Here is a 6,124-nt window from a genome sequence, read left to right on the forward strand (position 1 = left end):
TAGTGGTGATGGTTGTATGACCTTGTGATTATATTTAAAAACACTGAATGGTACACTTTAGACAAGTGGATTTTGTGGTATGTGAATTATGTCTCAATAAAGTTGTTATGTTTTTAAAAATGTCTGCCACATAGTAGCCCTAATTTAATACAAGTACTTTTCAGCCACCAACACCTCAGCTCATACCTTAGGAATCTAGAACAGGGCCCTGAACAAATGGTGCCCATGACAGAAGGACCACTCAGGGAAAAAGGATAGAGCTAGAGTATGGGAGGTTTGCAGAGGTGTGGGTTAAGTTGGAGGGAAAGGCAGTGAAGGCATTTAAGGGGACTAGAAGGAGAGACAAACTACACCTACTTTGAATTTTGCAGGGAGCCAGCGTGGACCATCTTTCATATCCTGGACTGAAATCACAGCTGATGAATGTTCTGGCATTTCAAGTTGTCCTTGAAATGGCGATGTGTGGCTATTCGAAAGAAAGGAAAAAGGAAGAAAACAGAGGCAAATCCGAGGGCATGTAAGTCTGATTTTGAAAGGCAGAAGAAGGCAGTAGTCCGGGGAGGACGCGTTTATCCAGAGGACTCTAACTGTTCGTTAATCTCTGGGTCAATGCATTTAGGTCAGCACTAACTCTGCTACAGGTGGGATCAATTTAAAGGATTAGAAGTGTCTGTCTAAATCCTAATCCCGCTCTTGGTCTGGGGATGCTGAAGAGTGATTTACAAGAAGGTTTACTATCCCTCTCAATTATTTACCCCATTAATGGAATTTATCAGCAGACTGGAGTCCTTGGCAGGATGATGAACATACAGAGGATGCACTGAAATGAACCCACAGGGTAACCATGCCAGAGATTTGCACGCACAGAAGGCAAATTGAAGACATTTGAACAGTGAATTACATGGTGAGTAGTTGACAGCTCTTGTTTATTGGAAAGATTGTAATGGGGAAGAAAGACAGCCCACGTGGGAGCTGAGACTTTTGACTGAGGTATATCAGTTTTACTGCACTATGTAGTAAAAATAAATGAAGCCAAAGAAAGAATGAAGGAGAGAAAAAGAAGGAAAGAAAGGGAGGGGGGAAGAACTTTCAACACTTTAAATCAAGATTTGGGCTCAAAGGTTCTCACCCCAGCTTTCATTTAGATTCACTCACGACTCTTTTTTATTTCTTCCTGATGTTGTCTTACACAAGCTGTTAAGTTGATTCAGGCTGTAATAGCAAATATCGATCATCCATAGAAGTCCTTGCCTTGACAACCTAGGATGAGGAACCATTTTCCTCAGAGCTATTTGTCATAGTCTGTCTTTGTACATGTTTAAAGAACAGTCGTTTTCCTTGTGAAGTCAGCCTTCCCACCAGATTGTGAAAGCCACCTGAGATGGAATGATGCATCCCTCTGCTCTAGCTACTTTCCGCGGAAGCCTGATTCCATGCAGGTGTTCGAATCTGAGTTACCTAAGCAACGGCCCCACAAGAGCTGTGGGTCAGTAGTATTCTATTTCCAAAATTTCGTACCTCGAGCTTCTAGTTATGTCCAAATTTCCCATTAACCCTAGGGGAGGCTTCAGCCAGCTTGTTTTGAAGACAGTGTCTTTTACAAAGGGCTTTATAATTTTGTCTTTAAGTCCAAATCAGCAAGTGAAGGCGTAGGGCATCTCTCTCCCTCCTCCCTTCCTTCCACTCTTCCTTCTTTCGCTTGTCTTCCTTCCTTGTCTTCCTTTCTTCTCTGTTTCCTACTTTTTTTTTTTTTTTTTAAGAATGAGTTTCCTTCTGTAAAATCTTGGGATCAGGAACAAGACTAAATCCTAGAGTAATATAGAACTTTCTGGTTCTACAGGGAGTCCTAGCAGAGTTTGAAATACCACGCAATGCATGAAATAGAGCCCAGAAAAAAAAAAAAAAAATAGAGGGACAAAATGTCAGCATGGGGGTTGTTTAACAAAGAGCAATAACAACTGAGAACAAATAGCAAGAGCTACTTTCTAACACGTGGGTTGAGGAAAAATCCATGTTGTAAGTGTGTAAACTTGGAAAATGCTATTTTAAAAAAGCAAAATTTTTAGTTAACTTTTTTTTTGTTGTGATAAGAACATTCCACCTGACGTCTACCCTCAACAAATTTTTAAGTGCACTATATAGTGTTGTTAACTATATGAACTATGTTGTGTGGCAGATCTCTAGAATCTATTCATCTTGCTTGACTAAAACCCTATACCCATTGAACAACTCCCCATTTTCCTTCTCTCCATAGCCCTCAGCAACCACTATTCTACTCTCTGCTTCTATGAGTTTGGCTATTTTAGGCATATCATTTAAGTGGAATGTGCTGTATTTGTCCTTCTGTGACTGGCTTATTTCACTAAGCATAATGACTTCCAGGTTCATGCATATTGTTGCATATGGCAACATTTCCTTCTTTTTAAGGCTTAATAATATTTTATCTATTTATTTATTTGAGAGAGAGAGTGGGGAGAGGGGCAGAGGGAGAGAGACATTCTTTTTTTTAATTTAATTTTATTATGTTATGTTATCACCATACAGTACATCATTAGTTTTTGATGTAGTGATCCATGATTCATTGTTTGCATATAACACCCGGCGCTCCATGCAGTACGTGCCCTCTTTAATACCCATCACCAGGCTAACCCATCCCCCCATGCCCCTCCCCTCTAAAACCCTCAGTTTGTTTCTAGGAGTCCATAGTCTCTCATGGTTCGTCTCCCCCTCCGATTTCGCCCCCTTCATTTTTCCCTTCCTTCTCCTAATGTCCTCCATGCTATTCCTTATGTTCCACAAGTAAGTGAAACCATATGACAATTGACTTTCTCTACTTGACTTATTTCACTTAGCATAATCTCCTCCAGTCCCATCCATGTTGATGTAAAAGTTGGGTATTCACCCTTTCTGATGGCTGAGTAATACTCCATTGTATATATGGACCACATCTTCTTTATCCATTCATCTGTTGAAGGGCATGAGAGACAATCTTAAGCAGGCTGCATGCCCAGTGCAGAGCTCGACTCGGGGCTCCATCTCATGACTCTGATATCATGACCTGAGCCGAAATCAGGAGTCAGATGCTTAACTGACTGAGCCACCAGGCTCCCCTTTTATAATGAATGAATGAATGAATGAATGAATGAATTTTTTGAGAGAGGGAGAGAGAGGGCTTAATATTCTCTTTGACATATAATACCACATTTTCTTTATCCATTCATCCATCAATGGACATTTAGGTGGTTCCCTATCTTGACTATTGTGAATAGTGCTGCAGTAAACACAAATGTGCACACAAACAAGCAAAAGGAAAAAAATGAGAGAGAGAGACTGAGAGAGAGAGAGAGAGAAATCAAGAAACAGACTCTTAATTATAGAGAACAAACTGATGGTTACCAGAGGGGAGGGGGATGAAATAGGTTATGGGCACTATTAAGGAGGGCACTTGTCATGATGAGCACAGGATGTTGTACGGAAGTGTTGAATCACTATATCGTACACTTGAAACTAATGGTACACTCTATGTTAACTAACTGGAATTAAAACCTTAAAAAACCTAAACATGCACATATCTCTTTGAGATCCTGATTCCAATTCTTTTGGATATATACCCAGAAGCTGGATTACTAGATAAGATGGTAATTACACTTTTATTACTTTGAGGAATGTCCACACTATTTTCCACAGCTACTGTACCCTTTCATATTCCCCCCAGCAGTGTGCAAAAGTTTCTGGTTTCTCGATATCCTTGCCAACACTTGATTTCTTTTTGTTTTTTGGGAATAGTCATCCTGAGAGGTGTGAGGTGATATTTCATTGTGGTTTTGAGTTGCATTTCCCTGATGATTACTGATGTTGAGCACCTTTTCTTCTTTTTTTCAAGATTTAATTTATTTAGGGGCGCCTGGGTGGCTCAGTCGGTTAAGCGTCTGCCTTCGGCTCAGGTCGTGATCCCAGGGTCCTGGGATCGAGCCCCACGTCGGGCTTCCTGCTCCGCGGGGAGCCTGCTTCTCCCTCTCCCTCTGCCTGCCGCTCTGCCTACTTGTGCTCTCTCTCTCTCTCTGTCAAATAAATAAATAAAATGTTTAAAAAAAAAAGATTTAATTTATTTATTTGACAGGCAGTGAGAGAGAGAGAGGAGAGCACAAGCAGGGGGCGTGGGAGAGGGAGAAGCAGGCTCTCCGCTGAGCAGGGAGCCTGATGCGAGAAATGATTCCAGGACCCTGGGATCATGACCTGAATCGAAGGGGAAGGGAGACCCTTAACCGACTTAGCCATCCAGGTGCCCCGTTGAACACCTTTTCTTATACCTACTGACCATTTTTAAAAAGATTTGTTTATTTTAGGGGTGCCTGGGTGGCTCAGTCGGTTAAGTGGCTGCCTTCGGCTCAGGTCATGATCCCGGGGTCCTGGGATGGAGCCCCACGTCTGGCTCCCTGCTCAGCGGAGAGCCCTGCTTCTCCCTCTCCCTCTGCCTACCACTCTGCCTACTTGTGTGCTCTCTCTATCTCTCTGTCAAATAAATAAATAAAATCTTAAAAGAAAGATTTATTTATTTTAGAGAGAGAGAGAGAGCATGAGTAGGCAGAGGGGGAGAGGGAGAGAGATAGAATTCTCAAGCAGACTCCCTGCTAAGCATGGATCCTGACGTGGGGCTCAATCCCAGGACCCTGAGATCATGACCTGAGCCAAAATCAAAAGTCATATGCTTAACTGACTGAGCCACCAAGGTGCCCCTTCCTACTGGTCATTTGTATGTCTTCTTCAGAGAAACATCTATTCGAGTCCTTTGCCCATTTTTTTTATATTTAAGATTTTTTTATTATGTTATGTTAATCACCATACATTGCATCATTAGTTTTTGATGTAGTGATCCATGATTCATTGTTTGCGTATAACACCCAGTGCTCCATTCAGTATGTGCCCTCTTTAATACCCATCACCCTCTAGAACCCTCAGTTTGTTTCTCAGAGTCCATAGTCTCTCATGGTTCGTCTCTCCCTCCAATTTCCCCCCCTTCATTTTTCCCTTCCTGCTATCTTCTTCTTCTTCTTTTTTTAACATATAATGTATTATTTGTTTCAGAGGTACATGTGCTATGGTGAGCGCTGTGAATTGTGTAAGACTGTTGAATCACAGACCTTTGCCCATTTTTTAATTGGGTTATTTGTTTTATTGCTATCGAGTTGTAGAAGTTCCATATATATTTTAGATATTAACCCCTTATGTCATATAGGGTTTGCAAATATTTTCTCCCATTCTGTAAGTTGCCTTTTCACTCTGTTGATTGTCTCCTTTGCCTTACAGAGCTTTTTAGTTTGATGTAGTCCCATTTGTCTATTTTGCCTTGTGGATTGTGTTTTTGGTGTCATATCCAAGAAATCATTGCCAAGACTAACACCAAGAAGATTTTCACCTATTGCCTTCTAGGAGTTTTATAGTCTTAGCTCTTATACTAAATGTATAAGATTTACACTAAATGTAAGGTATCTTTGATCCATTTTGAATTAATTTTTGTATATAGTGTAAGATAAAGGTCCAATTTCATCCTTTTTCATGTTCATATCCAGTTTTCCCAACACCATTTATTGAAGAGACTCTCTTTTCCCCTTTGTGTATTCCTGGCTCCATTTTTGAAGATCACTTGACTATAGGTGTGTGTGTTTATTTCTATGTTCTTTATTCTGTTCCATTGATTCATATGTCTGTTCTAATGCCAGTACCATAGTGTTTTTTATTACTGTAGTTTTGTAATATATTTTGATACCAGGAAGTATGATACCTCCAGCTTGTTCTTTCTCAGCATTGCTTTGTCTATTCAGGGTCCTCTGTGGTTCCATATGAATTTTAGGAATTTTTTTCTATTTCTGTAAAAAAATGCCATTGGAATTTTTATGGGGATAATACCAAATCTATACATTGCTTTGGATAGTACGGATGTTTTGACAATATTAAGTCTTCAAATCCATGAGCTGGGAATGTCTTTCCATTTATTTGTGTCTTCTTATTTTCTTTCATCAGCATTTTGTGGCTTTCAGTGTACAAGTCTTTCACCTTCTTGGTTAAATTTATTCCTAAGTATTTTATTTTTGATGCTTTTGTAAATGGGATTTTCTTAATTTCA

The sequence above is a fragment of the Phoca vitulina genome, unplaced genomic scaffold, assembly GCF_004348235.1.
Source record: "Phoca vitulina isolate PV1807 unplaced genomic scaffold, GSC_HSeal_1.0 scaffold69, whole genome shotgun sequence".
NCBI classification, from domain to species: Eukaryota; Metazoa; Chordata; class Mammalia; order Carnivora; family Phocidae; genus Phoca; species Phoca vitulina.